Source organism: Balearica regulorum, chromosome 4 (assembly GCF_011004875.1).
Source record: "Balearica regulorum gibbericeps isolate bBalReg1 chromosome 4, bBalReg1.pri, whole genome shotgun sequence".
Classification (NCBI taxonomy): Eukaryota; Metazoa; Chordata; class Aves; order Gruiformes; family Gruidae; genus Balearica; species Balearica regulorum.
The window spans coordinates 20,289,729-20,307,168 of record NC_046187.1 but is presented as its reverse complement, the minus strand read 5'-3'; the positions used below and the strand labels follow the sequence as shown (position 1 = coordinate 20,307,168).

Here is a 17,440-nt window from a genome sequence, read left to right as displayed (position 1 = left end):
CCAAAAAACACTGACGTGGTTTAGGCCCAGCCAGCAGCTGAACGCCACGCGGCCGCTCACTCACTCCTTCCCCAGCGGGATTGGGAGGAGAAAGGGAAAAAAAACAACGGCAAAGCCTCGAGGGTTGGGATAAAGGCAGTTTACTGGGCCAACAAGGGAGAGGGAAAAAAAACAATCAACAACAGTGCTGATAACAAATATTAACAATGGGTGATAATAAAGAACAATTTACCGAACCAACGACCGACTGACCGACCAGACACTCAGCTGACCGACCAGACACTCAGCCCGTCACGGAACCGTGCCGAAACTGCGCCGCCCCACCCTTACCAGACTAGCCCCCCTTTTATGGTGAGCATGATGTCACATGGTATGGAATAGCCCCCAGCCAGCTTGGCTCACCTGTCCTGGCTCCTTGTGAAATTAACTCTATCCTTGCCAGAACCAGGACAGGGAACTTCACGACGTTCACATGAGCCCACTTCCAAAGCCTGTGAGGGTCCCTCTGGATGGCATCCCTTCCCTCAAGTGTATCAACTGCACCACTTAGCTTGGTGTAATCCACTAACTTTTCCACTTGGATATTGACTGCATCTCTTTGTATGCATCCATTCAGCCAATTCCTTATCCATCTAGTAGTCCATCCATCAATTCCATATCTTTCCAGCTCTCCAATGTGAAGTTGATTCTTAGCTGTCAGTGGATCTGTGGTTAAATCTCAGGGCAGTCTATATAAAAGCAGGTTGAATTAGTTATGATGCTTGTGAAAGAGATAGCTAAAAACAATGTTTTGCTTTTAATTTCAGCTTTAAGAGTATCATCTGTCTCTTATCACTGTGGATTTTTGAGTATTGAGCACTCTGACACTCCAACAGGAGACTCTTCTTAAGTGGAAAGGAGCTGTTACTTCACTGGTGACAGGAGGACAAGCCCAGGTTTGTATACTATCTCAGAGTATTGTCATGCTTATATTTGAAAGACTTGTTAGGCTCTCTCTTTGTGTGTGAGAGAGACAGATCTAAAATATAGATCTAAATTTCAGCCTGTGCCAATTCCTCTGCTGTTGTAATTTGTTCTATATATGGCAAATCATCTTTAAAGATGCCACTGGTGTGTACATACAGCAGATACAGGTAAGCATGTGTTGGACATAACCATGAAAGCCAAGGCAGAATCCATTTAAATTGATCAGGAGGAAGCAGATCCTCGAGATCTATGGCTTGCACCAGTTCCTGCATTTTTGTGGTTGGAATAACTGGATGATTTCTGTAAGTGAACTTCAGAATACACATCCTCTTCTCTGTCTTTTTCCCACCTTCTGTTCCACCTCTCAGTTTTCCTACAAGTTCAGTGATCAGAGGTGTTTTTCCCAGCTTTCATGACACTAAAATTCCAAACTCTTGTTTATTTGTGGGCTTTCAGCTCATGCTTATTTTCTTGCAGGTACAATCTAATGCTTGGCCATGAAGCATTATGAGGTGGACATTTCTCAGTCACTCTAATTTGAACTCTTTTTCAAAAATTAATTAGTGACTTCAGTAGGGATCAGGATTCCTCTCTCCCTAAGTGAGCATCTTGTCTATTAGATTTAGGGAGTCAATGAATGATTAAATATTCTGTACAGTATGGAATGTTCATCAGAGGCCTACTCCACAGTCTGGAAAGTGATAATGGTAATGTCATTCACTAGAGATTTGAGAATTCTGAATTCAAATCCCATGAAACAGAAAAAGAATTTGAAAAACGGGCTGTCAGCTTTCTAGATGGATGGTCTATCTGCTGGGAAATTTACTTTTGCTGTCTTTTGTGTGTCCCATATGGTAAGTGTGTTTTAAACCGTGCATGAGATTTCAACCTATAGCTGGGAGAAACCTTGGCCTATGAACTGTGGTGACATTTAGTCAAGTGTTTGGTCAGAAGTTTAATATAAGTCATGCCTTAAGCAGTTCTGGTTTGGCTTGGCAGGAGGCACTGGGAGAGCCTCGGGAGTGTCACTGGCACAAACTGTAGTTACTTGCCTGTGAATCTGAGCATGAATGACTTGCTCAAGGTTGTAGAGAAACTTGGTGGGAGGAGCGAAATAAACTGAATAGTCTTTTGATCATTTAAGATGTCCATCTGCATTGCTTATTGTGAGGTCTTTCCTTCTACCTTCATGCACTTCTGCACCTACTGCTATAATTTTTAATTGGAAATAAGAAGCTTCCCTGCCAGCTGAATGCTTCTATGCCGGTGTCTTCTTAAGAAGTAGTGGAAAATCAGGAGTAGAGGTCAAGGCATCTTATCTCAACAGGCACCTAGGTGATTGATTTTAGTGTTATTTTGCATCAGTGCTTATTTGTAATCCAGAGCCCCAATGTTTAGTTACCAGCACAAACGGAAGTCCTTGTTTATTGCTTAGCGGCTCTGGAAGGAGGAGAAAGAAATTGGGTTTTGCTGCTTTCCACACTCACTGACAGCATTTGAGACACAATCTTTATTTCTTTTCAGAAATGCTGACATTCTCCTTGGTTGTATGACAGTAGAAACAATCATCCAGGACCAGTTAGCTATTTGGATTGTTCAGCCACTCTGACACTGGTATTATTGATGGAAATGAGCCCCAAAGTGTAGCTCAAATTTCACTAGAAAGAAAGACTATTCTGAGGCAGAGCTGCATAGTATATGAATGGTGAAGGAAAAGGTTGGGTATAACACAGGAGAGGAAAAATCCAAGTGTTCTGTAAGGAGTCATTCAGGTTCATAAAAAAATTCTCTGGTTGCATCTCTGGCCTTGTATCCACTTTTTTTGGTGAAGGTCACTCATTTACAGAGGTATTTATGTGTCTAGCAGTCCTACTGAAGGCTTAAAAAGAATCTTGTGTTAGGCAGGCAACCACCATTGGACCTTTGTTTTAGAGAAGGTATTGGTAGAAGCTCTTAGCCGATACTTAGTGAAATTTGGGAGTATTAGTCTCTTCTTCTGTAATGGCCTAGCAACTCATATTGAGAAGCTAAAGGAAGCAGAAAGAGGGCTGCCAGCTCTTAAGGAGAAACCAAGACACACTTCAGGAAATGTTTTGGTTGATGAAGCTGAAGTAGCAGCTCCTACAGCAGCAGGATGAGGCTGGCTATGATTCCCCTGTTGTAAAAGGGCAGTCCACAGGCTGTAGCTACTTATCTGCTGGAGTACAGATGCTTGATCTGGTTGCTAGGGCAGGCTTCCTGAAAACATGGAAAAAGCACTGAACCTGTCTCCCAATGCTTAAGTGTCTGCTAAACTTTGTAAATCAGGCCTTTGCAGAGCCTACATGGCACTCTTGAAATCCGGGCATTAGTATTATTGGCAACTGTTCTGTCAAGTGAAAAAATTCTTTGGTGTATGGAAAACTCTGCTCAATGGAGAACTTTGTTTAAAGAAATAATAGTGCAATAGTCATTTGGGGAATTAGGAGGCAGGGATAGTTTATGGCCAACTGAATAAAGAACAACACACTTAGGAGCACTAACCATTTTTTTCAAATAGATCTTAAAGGTCTAAAGACTCCTATCCAAGTGCTTTTGAAACTTACAGCTGTACTCTGTGGCTCAGTTGTTTGGCTCTAGAAGTGAGCTTTTAGCACTTGTGAAAAAGAGTAGGAGGGTATGCTGTGGAAAGCTGTGGTGTCAAACACCGTACTGCTGCAGAAAATGCAGACCTGGCAGACAAATTATTGGTGGGGCGCAGTAAAAGGAACTGTCTTTTAGTGACAGCTGCTGCTTACATTCTCCAGATGCCAACATTACAGCAAACACTGTTTGCAGCATTTAATTTGTGGGTACCTTGGGTTTCTTTCCACAATGTGTTAGACAGTTGTAAGTTTAAATTGTTTCTAGCATTTCAAACAAATTTGACACTTAGGGTGTTCTTCAGGTGGCTTGGTACCTGTTTGCCTTTGTGACTTTTCTTGCAGAAGAATTGAAAGGATGGGCAAGATAAATTGCTGTTTTGAAGTGGGGTCTGCACATTCTTTAGATCTCTAGAGGTGATGAAAGCTTGAGGAGTGTTCCCTCCAAAAGTTTTCATTCCTTGTACTGTTATGCATAGAGATTACCGGATTATGCCAGACCAAATCTGAAGAAGAAATAGGAAAAATGTAAAGAGAGACAGAGAGTGAATAGATGAAAACATACTTTATTACGCTCTCTCCTGATGTTCTTATTTGTTCAGCAGCAGGGTCAAATAGTGTAGTGGATTGCAGGGTTTGAGAGTACATCAGGCTTCAAGGGGAGTACCCCATGAAGGCAAAACTGCAATCTTTGACTTGAACAGATATTTCTTTTTATGTTCCTTGCAGTGCTAAAGAAAGGCTTTAGAGCAAGTGTCATGGGAGTGACAGTGCAGCCTGAGCTGTGGAAGACTTCTTTGGAACTTGTTTCTACCCACTAAGATGGTCACTGTCCTCCTGCAAAACAAGAGTCTCCAACAACAGAGATGATGAAAGAAGGCAGATGTGAAGTTGGTTCCTACTGGCAGTACAGGGGATCCATGTGGTATTTTGTCTCTTGTGCTTCATCTTTAAAATTGGTGGGCCTGATTCTAGTATGCAATACTCTTTAACAAAATTGTTTCAAAGTTAGAGGTACGTGGTGGGTTGACCATGGCTGGACAGCAGGTGCCCATCAAGCTGCTATATCATTTCCCCTCCTCAGCTGGACAGGGGAAGAAAAAATAGGATGAAAGGCTCATAGGTCAAGATAAGGACAGGGAAATCACTCACCAATCACCATCATGCACAAAAGAGACTCAACTTGGGGAAATTAATTTAATATATTAACAATCAAATCGGAGTAGGGTAATAAGAAATAAAACCAAATCTTAAACCTGCTTCCCCCCACTCCTCCCTTCTTCCTAGGCTCAACTTCACTCCCAGTTTGCTCTACCTCTTTCCCCCCCAAAGTGTTGCAGGGTGACAGGGAATGGGGGTTGTGGTCAGGTCATCACATGTTGTATCTGACGCTCCTTCCTTCTCACACTCTTATCTGCTCCATTGAGGGGTCCCTCCTAAAGGACCGAGTCCTTCACAAATGTCTCCAACATGAGTCCCTTCCACGGGTGTCCTGGTTCTGGCAAGGACAGAGTTAATTTTACAAGGAGCCAGGACAGGTGACCCAAGTTGGCTGGGGGCTATTCCATACCATGTGATGTCATGCTCACCATAAAAGGGCAGCTAGTCGGGTAGGGAGGGGCAGCGCGGTTTCGGTGTGATTCCAGGACAGGCTGAGTGTCTGGTCCGTCGGTTGGTCGGTTGTTGGTTCGGTAAATTGTTCTCTGTTATCGCCCATTGTTAACATTTGTTATCAGTACTGTTGTTGATTGTTTTACCTCTCCCTTGTTGTCCCAGTAAACTGCCCTTATCCCAACCCTCGAGGCTTTGCCGTTGTTTTTCCGTTCTCCTCCCCCATCCCGCTGTGGAAGGGGTGAGTGAGCGGCTGCGTGGCGCTCAGCTGCCGGCTGAGCCTAAACCACGTCAACGGGGTGCAGACCTTCAGGACCAGACTGCTCCAGCATGGCTCCCCCACAGGGTCACAAGTCCTGCCAGAAAACCTGCTCTGGCGTGGGCTCCTCTCTCCACAGGTCCACAGATCCTGCCAGGAGCTTGCTCCAGTGCAGGCTTACCACGGGGCCACAGCCTCCTTCAGGTGCCTCCACCTGCTCCGGCATGGGGTCCTCCACGGACTGCAGGTGCAATCACTATTCCCCCACATCCTTCCTCCATGGGCTGCAGGGGGACAGCCTGCCTCACCATGGTCTTCACCACGGGCTGCAGGGGGATCTCTGCTCCAGTGCCGGAAGCACCTCCTCCCCCTCCTTCTGCACTGACCTTGGTGTCTGCAGAGTTGTTTCTCTCACATCGTCTCACTCCTCTCTCTGGCTGCAGTTGCTACTGCTCAGCAACTTTTTGCTTTTCTTAACTCTGTTATCCCAGAGGCACTACCACTGTCACTGCTGGGCTTGGCCTTGACCAGCGGCAGGTCTGTCTTGGAGCTGGCTGGCATTGGCTCTGTTGGACATAGGGAAAGCTTTTAGCAGCTTCTCACAGAAGCCACCCCTGTAGCACCCCGGCAACTAAAACCTTGCCATGCAAACCAAATACAAGGGATTTCTCTTTTTTTTCTTTTTTTTTTTTTGAGAACCTTTTTGATTTTTTTTTTAATTAAAGTAAATATATTACATTTCCTGCTTCTCCTTCCTGCTAAGCTTCTGTCAATAAAAATAAAATCAAGCAGACTTTATTTGTAATACTCTATTTACTCCTCATGTCTTGGCCATCCTTCATGAAAAAGTAATGTGACTACTTAAAGAGGCTGCTAGGAGAAATAGTAGTATTAGTAATAGGTACAACTAAGACCTACTTCTGTTTCTTTCTGAACATCTGAATATTAATTAACTGCTACCCCAGTTTCAGCAGACTGAGTAAGGAAATGTTAACTAAATATGTATGGCAAACTACTGCTGCTTGGGTACAGTATAGTTGTCACCTTTCAAAAAGATGTACTCTTTTTCTCTAAGAATTGCCAAACTGAGTTAGTGTTTGGAGAACATGCCTTGTATAAATGTTGCTTTGCTCTTTCTAGCTACTACATTAATCTGAAGCTGTCCTTGGAAGGGTTTATCACCATCCTTGGATGTCATTATATCCTTACTGTGTATCTTCCAGATATTTCTGTCCTCTTTTTCTGAAAAGATTTCAGTGTTATGTGTAAAATAAGATATTGACTTGATTTTTCTCTGTAGGGAATAAGAGTATGATCTTGAAGTGCCTTTGTCTTTTTAGATCACATGTAATGCTTCTTTTTGAAATAAGAGTGGGTGAGACCAAATAGTGCAGTGCCAGTCTGAAAATAGTCCTTCTGTTGGATGTTGTTCCTTATACAGCTGGAACAGCAGCTGCTGATGTTTGGGAGCACATACTGGGGAGACATGACAGTAGAGGTTGTCCTTTTACTTCCTCCTGAAGGCATTTATCAGCTCGGAGATGGGCTACTGAAGTACACCTACCATGGTAACCTTTACATTGAGGAACACGTCTGTTTGACACCTGGCACTAATATGTAGAGGGTATGGAGCAGGGTGTAACTTCTGTTATTTGTGCTGCTTTGATTGAACAAATGTCCCAGAAAAAAGCAAAAAGAACACATTTTGCCCTGAGCTTGCATTGGAAATTATTTTAAAATGCGGACATTTCTAGAAGCAAGAAACAATTAGTTATTAGATTCGTTGCAATTTATTATTAACCTCTGGTACCCTGAGAACATTCTCCTGCTTAGTCATGTGTGCAACTGAAATTTTAATTTAATTTGTTTAATTTCATTCTGTACATAGACAGTGTTTAGTAAATGTATTAGTATTCTTTTACACTTTGCCCTCTTTATACTAAAAAAGTGATAGATTAGTTAGTAATTCTAAATAAGTAATTTGTCAAGCCTGTAATCCATATAAAACTAAGTGCATAAATAATTTATTGCCTACTCTAGTAGTAGAAATAATGGAGATTTGGCAAATTCCAATTAAAGTAATCAAGAAATTAATCATTTGATCGAAAGTTATTTATTAAGCAGAATTAATTCTCTTAAAGGTGTGTTGTAAACTTGGAGTACTAGTGTGTTCTTACCTGAGACTTCATAAATTAGATTTATTTTTTGTTTTTTAAACAGCAACTTCATAAAAAGTGTAGTAAGTTAGTAAAATGGACATAAAAATGTATTTTTGTAATACTTCATGTTGTAACAGGAAAAATAACTTGAGAGGATATACCTCAACTGAAGTTATCAAATGAATTTCTTATACTGTAGTTGGGTTTTAATTTAAAGTACATTTAATGAAATATAAATTTTTCTTGGAAGGTATCTTCATATGGAAAATATCTGCAGCAGGACTCTCAATCCAACATACTTTTAGTAAGATAGAATTGATCTTGTTTGCCATAGCCTAATTTACATGTATGTACAAATGCAGAAAGAAAATAATTTTATTTGGAGGCTTACAGACACAGAATATTGTGAACTTTACAATACATTGAGCCAGATTCAGACCCAGCATGAGTCTGTGCAATGTAATGCTCCTTGTTGCAATAATCCAGTAGCAGATCATAAAATTCAGTTCTAATCTTGCAGTTCTGCACTTACATAAAGGTCTGTTGTCTTTTCTGGATGGCCAGTGCAGCAACTTGCACACACCAAATATGCTACATGATTACTACTCTATTCTATATGCTTTGTATATACGGGTACTACTTCTGTGACCAATCTCATTGATGGGAGGGTGTGCTGGTTTTGGCTAGGATAGAGTTAATTTTCTTCATAGTAGCTAGTATGGGGCAATGTTTTGGATTTGTGATGAAAACTGTGTTGATAACACAGGGATGTTTTAGTTACTGTTGAGCAGTGCTTACACAGGGCCAAGGCCTTTTCTGCCAGGACACATTGCCCCACCAGTGAGTAGGCTGGGGGTGCACAAGAATTTGGGAGGGGAGACAGCCAGGACAGCTGACCGCAACTAACCATAGGGATATTCCATACCATATCATGTCATGCACAGTATATAAAGCTAGGGGAAGAAGGAGGAAGAGGGGGTCATTTGGAGTGATGGCATTTGTCTTCCCTTAAGTTCCCTTAAGTTAACAGTTCCCCAAGTAACTGTTACATGTGACAGAGCCCTGCTTTCCTGGAGATGGCTGAACACTTGCCTGCTGATGGGAAGTGGTGAATGAATTCTTTGTTTTGCTTTGCTTGCATGTACAGCTTTTGCTTTACCTATTAAGCTGTCTTTATCTCTACCCATGAGTTTTCTCACTTTAACTCTTTCAATTCTCTCCCCCATCCCACCAGGGGGTGAGTGAGCAAGTGGCTGTATGGGGCTTAGCTGCCGGCTGGGGTTAAACCATGAGAGGGGAGTGGCTTTTGTATGAACTGCTTGCTTGAAGTTAAGAAAACTGGAGGATGAATATGAAGTTCGTTGAATAGAAAGATTTGGTAGTTCAGAAAAGTACTTTCAATGGATGAAGCATAAGTAGTGCCCATTGTCTCATTTTGGCTTTTAGGTAGCGATCTCTTTTTACTAATATTGTGGCGGTACCTGAAACAATTAAAACATACTACTGGAGAGATACTGTTTTCTGCCTATAATCCAATGCTCCATTCTGGTTACCACAGTGAGTTTTTGCTATGCGGAGCAGGCAAATTGGTGCTTAAATCATAGCAATACAATCATCTGTTATTTGGATGTTAATTTGGGGTTTTTTTGCTGCAGTCAGTCCAGCAGACATTCTCCTGTGTAGCCTGGATCCATAGATGTTTATCTTCAATGTTCTCTTTTCTTGAATGAAGCCTGGGTCGTTATGTGGTTTCAGTTTTAATCTAGTTCCTGTACTGATAGCCCAGAAGTTACTATTCTAGTACTAAATAGCACTAGCTAAATCTTTTTGTATGTGGTTATAAGTCTTCAAAACTGCATAGAAGAACAGAGATGGTGGGAGGAAGTCCATGAAGAGGCAAAAATGCTAACTTCCACATCAGATGAACTGGATTGTTAATAATACTATCTATTGCTTATGCGCAGAAACAGATAACAACTTGATGAAAAGGGTATATTGTGTATGCAGTTTATAGGCCTTCGTGTGCTTTGTTCATATTTGAATGATAGCTTAAACTTTTCATATGTGTGAATGACAACTGCTTGCAAGAGTGCGCTGACACAGACTTTAGAAAATATTGATGTGGAAAAGAAGATGCTTATATTGAGCTGCCTTCACAAACTATGTAACTTTAAATTAAATTTTTGCAAGTATCTAACCCAAGTGAAGGCAATGTAAGAGATGTAAAACTCAAAGACTACTTTGTTAATTTCTATAGAAGCTGAACAGACCACAGTGGAATGAAGGTAGGAAAGTGAAACTGTGAGAGTAGAGAATATACTATCAACCATGGAGAGGAGGTTGAAGGCTACCAGAAGTTTGGTAAAAATGTTAAAACTGAATATTATGTAAGACTTGTGTAATAATGAGGCTTTTATGAAAATGTTAACCTTGTCAGTGCATGTGGTTTGTGGTAGCATTCATTTTGGGAAATGTCACCATGGCTCAAAGTAGAGGTGTTCAGCAGCTGAAAACATGTGCCCAAAAATGGATTTGATTGCATCCTGAAATCTGTCTCCATTCAGTAACACAATTACTAGCATATGCTTAATTCTCCTTCAGGGTCTTAAAAAGAGTTCAGATTTAAATCTCTGCTTAGGCACTCTAATTATGTCCAGGTTGATTATTAAATTACTCTGGTAATGCTAGTTGCTTTTGAAGCTGACTTTGTTTCCAGAAAAAGCATTCTAAAGAAGCATTTTCATTGAGTTGAGTGCCATGTTGTTATTTTGTTAGTGTACTAGGAAAAAAGTTAAGGCTGAACTTCAGAAAAATAACAGACTGCAAAGTATAGGGCTACAAAGACCTCAGAGGGCTCTCTAGCCCACTCTCCTGCCTAAAGCAGGTTCACCTAACCTGGGAAATACAGTCTAAGAGCTGCTAAGAATCCAAGAATGCTAAAGTGGGTGAAGCTACCAAGAAATATGATACAAGAAAGACGTTCAAAGAATATGTGTAGAGGACTTGGGTCATGACCTGCTTGTGTTTAATTAAGCTGGGTTACGGATCAAGGTCAATAAAGATGTACTCCCCATAAAAGCGATTAGGAACACAGCTAAATCAGACACCTTCAGGTAGCAGGTAGGCCAGCCGCTTTTGAGGACAGAAGCCATTTCTCACTCATCTGAAGGAGGGAGAAAATGTAGTGCTTTGAGTGGAGTTCAGAGTTAGGGCCTGATAAGGCAACTGCACAGTTTCATGTAGGCAGTGTAACTCTCATTAGCAAAACACTAGTGGAATGGTTGTTTATCCACCCCACACTTTACTAAAATATCAATGTGATAAAATGAGGGATTAGGGATTATTAAAATTCCTGTCTTGTATAGCTGACTTGATCAACTGTGGAGTAGGGTTGTAGTGAGAACAACTGGGGTATTTAATAGTGTTTCTATTAGAAAATGCCAAATCTTTTGAGGTATGTGGTGTAAAAGGCTTTACTTGTTTTCATTAAACTTTCAGGGGCAAAGACTTTTCAGGTCTGAGATGGAAATTCAGGTTAAGAGAGGACACTTACTTATGTAATGTCCAATAACTTGATTGTTAGAAGACTTGTCTATGGTATTGAAGTCTTCATTCTAAGCCTGTGCTTTTCATTGATCCAAGCAGGCACTTCTGTCTTTTTAAATATCACAAGTGTACTGTGAATCTATGAAGAATTTACATAGGGTAGGAAATATTTTCCACCCAGTTATATCATTAAAAAGGTCCCTCAAATTATCATGGGCACAATGAAACAGAATCTTAAAGTTGCAGTTACAGCAGTTAACTGCAGTATTTTGATTCTACATTGGGGGAATAAAACACTACTTCAAGTTCATCATAAAACCTTCCTTTTAGGAAGTTGCTAGATGACATGGATCTGAACGTGCTGCAGGGTTTTGGTTTCAAGTCATATTCTAAACCGAGAGAAGCCTGTCTTTTGAGTAAATCTACAGTAAAGAAAGTAAAACTCAACTAGAAGTAGAAAGTTGTTGATCTCATGAGGACTTTATCATCCAAAAAACTGAACTCCTGTTAGACTATCTTAACTGATTCTTGGTTGCAAGCTTCTTAAAATTTTGGAGTAAATATACAAGAGGATCTTAAACGTTTTAAGAAATGTTTTGGGACAATACATGTTTCTGCTACACAAATAGTATGTACTAGAGTGTTAAGCTTCCTTTTTTTTTTTTTTTTTTTTTTTTTACTCTTGCTCTCTCCTCCCTTCCTTAATCTGTAAATACACAATGAAATTGATCTAGAAAAACTTAGTGACATTGGGGTTTTTCTTTACCCAGAGCAGGGAGGGGCAAAGAAAAATGATTCCATTATAACAGTTGTTACTAAAGAAGTTACAAGAATATCAGTTATGGTAACTGAAGAAATACTGCTGCAAGAAGCCACAGAATAGAATTTCAACAGAGGTTACACAGATATTTGCAGATGCTGCTGTGGAAATAGCTTTCAAGTGCATAGGGCTTCCATTTCATGGCAGGTGAAACAATAATAAATATTTGCAAAATAAATTAAATTAAACCGTATCTAGAGTATTTTAATAACTAAAAGGTCAAAAAGGAAATCACTGAGGGGCCTGCAACTCCTTGCCAAGTCTGAAACTTGGGAGAAAAACCCCTGAACACTAAATGCTTTTTAAAAACACAAAGATGCACACATCATCTCCCAAACTTCTTACAAGGGATCTAAGTCCCATGTGAAATGTAAAAGAAAGCATCAACTGCAGGAATTCAATGTGAGGTTAATTTTCAACATGCTCAGCCAAGACAACATTTTATAACAAGGATTTCTATTGTATTAATTATGTTCTTTGCAAATGAGTCAGTGTTGAACTCTACATTCTAATTAGTGTAGGGAGATGTACCAGCCATTATCAGGGTTGACTAGGCACCTGCATATTTGGATAAATAGGTATCTAAATCTCCTTGGAATGCAAAACCAGACAAGAAAGCTTCTCTTATTTGCTCTTTCCTGTGCAGCCCAAAGTACCCTGAGAGAAGAGATCATAGACATCAGTGCTTCTGCTTCTAATCATACACAAAGCATGGAGTTGAAGAAGCAGTCCTGTAAAAGTTAACTGAATTTGTGATTTATTCAAAGTAGATAGGAAGCAAGTGTGGTAGTTGGAAATAACACCATGCATGCCTAGGGTCTTAAAAGAGGTGCTCTTTATTAGGTGACTGCTTCCAAAGACCTCTGCTTAAGAGAACATACGCTTCTGATGTGCTCTCCCTGTGTCTGTGTCCCCATGTCCCTGTGTCCTCCTGACTCCCTGTGTCTGGGAAACTAAATTGCTGGCAGGTACAATTTGCAGTGCCATCACATGATTTTGCAGTTAAGAGGTTATAGCGGCCGCTTCAACCTCTTAGAGTTTCTGTGGCTGCCACAGATTTCAGTGACTTTTCTAAGTTTTCCAACCCCTCAGTGATGATTCTTGTTTGTTCTTTGCTTTTGTCCACAGACATTTTATTCAAGAGCAACACAGAGGCACTCTTACCAGGCATGCTTTCTTCTTCCAGTGCAGCAGTGAGCTGATTGCATTTGTGGTCTACAGCTGTGTTGTGGGAGAGCCCAGTACTTCTGGCAACTTCAGGGAAAAGCTTGTTTTGATTTTTAGCTGAAGGATGCAAGGAGGCTCAGTTCTCCTTTTCTGACTTGTTTGAACTTGTCTACCGTGACTGACACTGAAACCCCGTGAAATTTTTATTGTGGATCTGTACTTAGACATATCACTTTGAAATTAAATGTATATCAATCTCTCTCATATGTAGATATCTAATGTTTTATTGGATATTAAGGAAACATCAATCTATAACTAGACGAATCCCTATTTAGGTAAATGCTCCTCTGTGGTGAGTTAACCCTGGCTGGAGGCCAGGTGCCCACCAGAGACACTCTATCACTCCCCCTTCTTAACTACACAGGGGAGAAAAGGTATAATGAAATCTTGTGAGTCACGATAAGGACAGGGGGAGATCACTCACCAATTATAGTCATGGGCAAAACAGATTGAACTTAGAGAAAAAATTCATCTAATATATTACCAAGAAAAACAGAGTAATGAGAAATAAAACCAAATCTTAAAACACTTCCCCCACACTCCTCCCTTCTTCCCAGGCTTAACTTCACTCCCGATTTCTACCTCCTCCCCCTCAGCGGCACAGGGGGATCAGGAATGGGGGTTGCGGTCAGGTCATCACACATTGTTTCTGCCGCTCCTTCCTCCTCAGGGGGAAGACGCCTCACACTCTTCCTCTGCTCCATCGTGGGGTCCCTCTCACGGGAGACAGTCCTCCATGAATTTCTCCAATGTGAGTCCTTCCCACAGGCTGCAGTTCTTCATGAACTGCCCCAGCGTGGGTCCCTTCTGCAGGGTGCAGACCTTCAGGACCAGACTGCTCCAGCATGGCTCCCCCACAGGGTCACAAGTCCTGCCAGAAAACCTGCTCTGGCGTGGGCTCCTCTCTCCACAGGTCCACAGATCCTGCCAGGAGCTTGCTCCAGCGCAGGCTTACCACGGGGCCACAGCCTCCTTCAGGTGCCTCCACCTGCTCCAGCGTGGGGTCCTCCATGGGCTGCAGGTGCAATCACTATTCCCCCACATCCTTCCTCCATGGGCTGCAGGGGGACAGCCTGCCTCACCATGGTCTTCACCACGGGCTGCAGGGGGATCTCTGCTCCAGTGCCGGAAGCACCTCCTCCCCCTCCTTCTGCACTGACCATGGTGTCTGCAAAGTTTCTTACATCTCACTCTTCTCTCTGGCTGCAAAAGCCCTCCTAGGTTGTTTTTTTTTTTTTCCTTCTTAACTCTGTTATCCCAGAGGCACTACCACTGTCACTAATGCGCTCGGCCTTGGCCAGCAGCAGGTCCGTCTTGGAGCCAGCTTGCTTGGATCTGTTGGGCATAGGGGAAGCTTCCAGTAGCTTCTCGCAGAAGCCACCCCTGTAGCCCCCCCGCTACCAAAGCCTTGCCACGCAAACCCAATACATCCTCTAATTGTTAAAAAATAAATTTTGTAAGTTTTTATCTAGTGGTATATACTTCTACTGATTCTTACTAGATTTTCAATTCTTCTAGCAACAACAGTCTACCTGTTTAATAGATTGCTAAGAGATTATTTTCTCGTGCATTGTGATCTGTCTTGAAGTATTTGAACTACAGTAATCTTTCACAGCATATTTATGCTACATGTTTATATTAACATTTGAAAATTAATTAATTCAGTGTGATTTTTCACCTGGAGACCTTACCTGACTTCTGTATTTGTCTCTGAAGCAATTTCATAAGAACTATGAACATGTTTCTACTGTATTCATGAGGGTTTTTTTCTCTTTTAACTTCATCATATGTTTGGGGACCAACTTGACTTTTATGAGGACAATTGCATTTTCCTGTTTCAGAAGCCTTTTTTTTCCCCTCAAGGTTTTATACTGAAAGTAGGTGTGTAAAAAAAAAATATTGTGCTTTATAGAGGTGTTTAGTCTTGTACCTGTCTCGTGACAAATCCTCTAGTAGGTGTCGGTGATGAAATAAGGCCACTTGGGCATAGGTGCCAAAATACAGATTTTTGTTAGTGATGACTGAAGTCATACAAGTTGGAACACTTTGGCCTAAGTTTCAAACTCTCTCTTTTTTTTTTTTTTTCCTGAAGACAGCCTTGACAAAACAAAACACTTGCTAGGCTTGAAATATTGCCAGCAGTTTTTCATTAAGAGGACAGGTTATTCATGTTTGTCCCTATTAGTGCCTTGAAATACATTTCTGATAAGTCAGCAGCTACTCCTTGCATACATGCCTGCTTTCTGTGAGACAGGCAACTGTCTGATTGCAGTTCAGAATGGCACAAAGTTATGGCAGATAATGAGCTATTTCTGCATGGCCATAGAAACAAAATGAAGAGCTCCAAGAGTCAAGCTTGTGAGGACTGAAGTTTTAAGTTCTGTAAGAATACTGCTGCTACAAATGACAGTGCATTTCCTTTGTAGGCATTTGATACCTACATGTGTATTCAAAGTCCAGGTAAGTCAATATGAGAGGTATTGCTTCGCATTGTATTCCAGAGCTGACTGTCCAGAGCAAAGAGACACCAGGTGGTGTCCTAGCAGGTGGCACTGTCAATATCATAATCTGATTGTTTACAAACTTCTGAGAGGATGTTATGTAATCAGGAATGTGTCATTCCCATCACCTTAAGGTAGATCTGCAGTCAGGCTAAGACAGTTTAGCTCAGTCTCAGTATGAATTAAATTAAGCAGCTAAGGAGAGTTAGGTAAGTGGACTTTCCACTTCAGTAGCAATGAATAGAAGATCTTCAAGGACTTGCATGGTTGTTCTTTTATCTTTCTTTTTTTTTTCCTGTCAAAATAATCTACCATTCATGTTCTGTTTGTTAGCATTGTTTGCCACTTGTACTGAATATGCAATTTAACTTCACTAGCCCTTTGCTTGACAAGCTCTGCAGGGCTACTAACAGCTGGCATGCTTGAGTGAATTGGTTTTTAAACTTCAGGGCTATTATTTGAGGAAAACTATTTTTTTTTATTTATTTATATATGTATATATGAGAAAATATTTTCAAATTTTCCTGACATTCTTTTTCCTTTTGTGTTCATTGCCTTCTAAATGTTTAAGTGTCTGAACATGGTCGTGAATTTATCATTGTCTCCTCTTTATCTGTAGTGCCTGAACTCTTGCCAGTTCTTCTTACAAACTATGAAATATTTCTGTGTAACCTTATTCCAAACACAAAGGTGTCTGTAATTCATAGGAGTTGTTGTTCTGTTGTGATCAACCTCTTTTTATTTAGCTAACTAGTTGCCAGTAAACTGCTCCACTGACTGTCTGACTCTTTCCTCAGCTCCTGTGTCTGCATGCTGGGAGCATTTACAGTTTCTAGGATAAAAATCTCTGTTAGTTGCAATTTTACACAGTCTAAATTATAAAAGGTTGGGTTTTGGGAGTCTTCCCCTTGTATTCAGAATAATCCTTTTGTGTTGAATTGTATTGCTTATGGTTCCATTTGTTTCCTGTCCCTCGATGAATCTTCATTAAAAAAAAAAAACCAACAAAAAAAACCCATACAACTTTCTACCATGCCCTGACTGTTCATTTTTTACATTGGCCTTTGAACCAGAACTGCCCGCTTGTTGTTTTTATATTATTTTTAGGTTAATTATATTTGACTTGTCTGTCTTGACAGTAATATTCTTAAAAATGCAAAGGAACATGTGAAGTGTGACCTTTTATTCTTCAAATGATCTTGTCTGTTGCTCATTCAGCAGTCTATTTTTTTGAAGTTCTAACCCAAGTTATTTAATCTGCATCCCGTATTCTCCTAAATAAAAGGGTATTGCTACAAATATATTATTTAGGACTACTGTTCACATATTTATTATGTACAGATTATTTCTGAAACATGCAATTATGTATGCACATGTAGAAAATGTCACAGGCTCCTCCAGGCTGCCTAGATAGTACAGTGTCATGTTTTCTCCAGTTCTCACTGCAGTTTTTGTACACAGTGCTGTTTAAGATGGGTTGAATATGATAACCATTTTTGCTGATGTTTCTGGTCTCAAACAATATTTAGCCTAAGTGACTTCAGTTCTGCAAAAACACTGAGGGACTTAGGACTGTTGCTGTGGTTCTCACAGAGATTGTGGCTAGGTTAAATGTGTTTGATGTGGATTTTCCTGTTTAACCTGTAGCTGTTTCCTGGTGCCAGAATAGTGAACTACGGGTTGTTAGATGGTGGAAGTTAGTTCAATCCTGAAGATGTTAATAAACTACC

General features: G+C 40.8%; 1 long non-coding RNA gene across 1 annotated transcript in view; it reads left to right on the top strand.

The window, feature by feature from the left end:
* LOC142601687 (uncharacterized) overlaps nucleotides 1–14,155 on the top strand; it is a 511,869-nt gene extending 497,714 nt beyond the window's left edge. The window contains exons 2-3 of the long non-coding RNA XR_012835254.1: nucleotides 5,528–5,576; nucleotides 14,054–14,155. This is a non-coding gene — a long non-coding RNA (uncharacterized LOC142601687). The remainder of the gene's footprint in view (nucleotides 1–5,527; nucleotides 5,577–14,053) is intronic.
* Nucleotides 14,156–17,440: the final 3,285 nt, after the last annotated feature.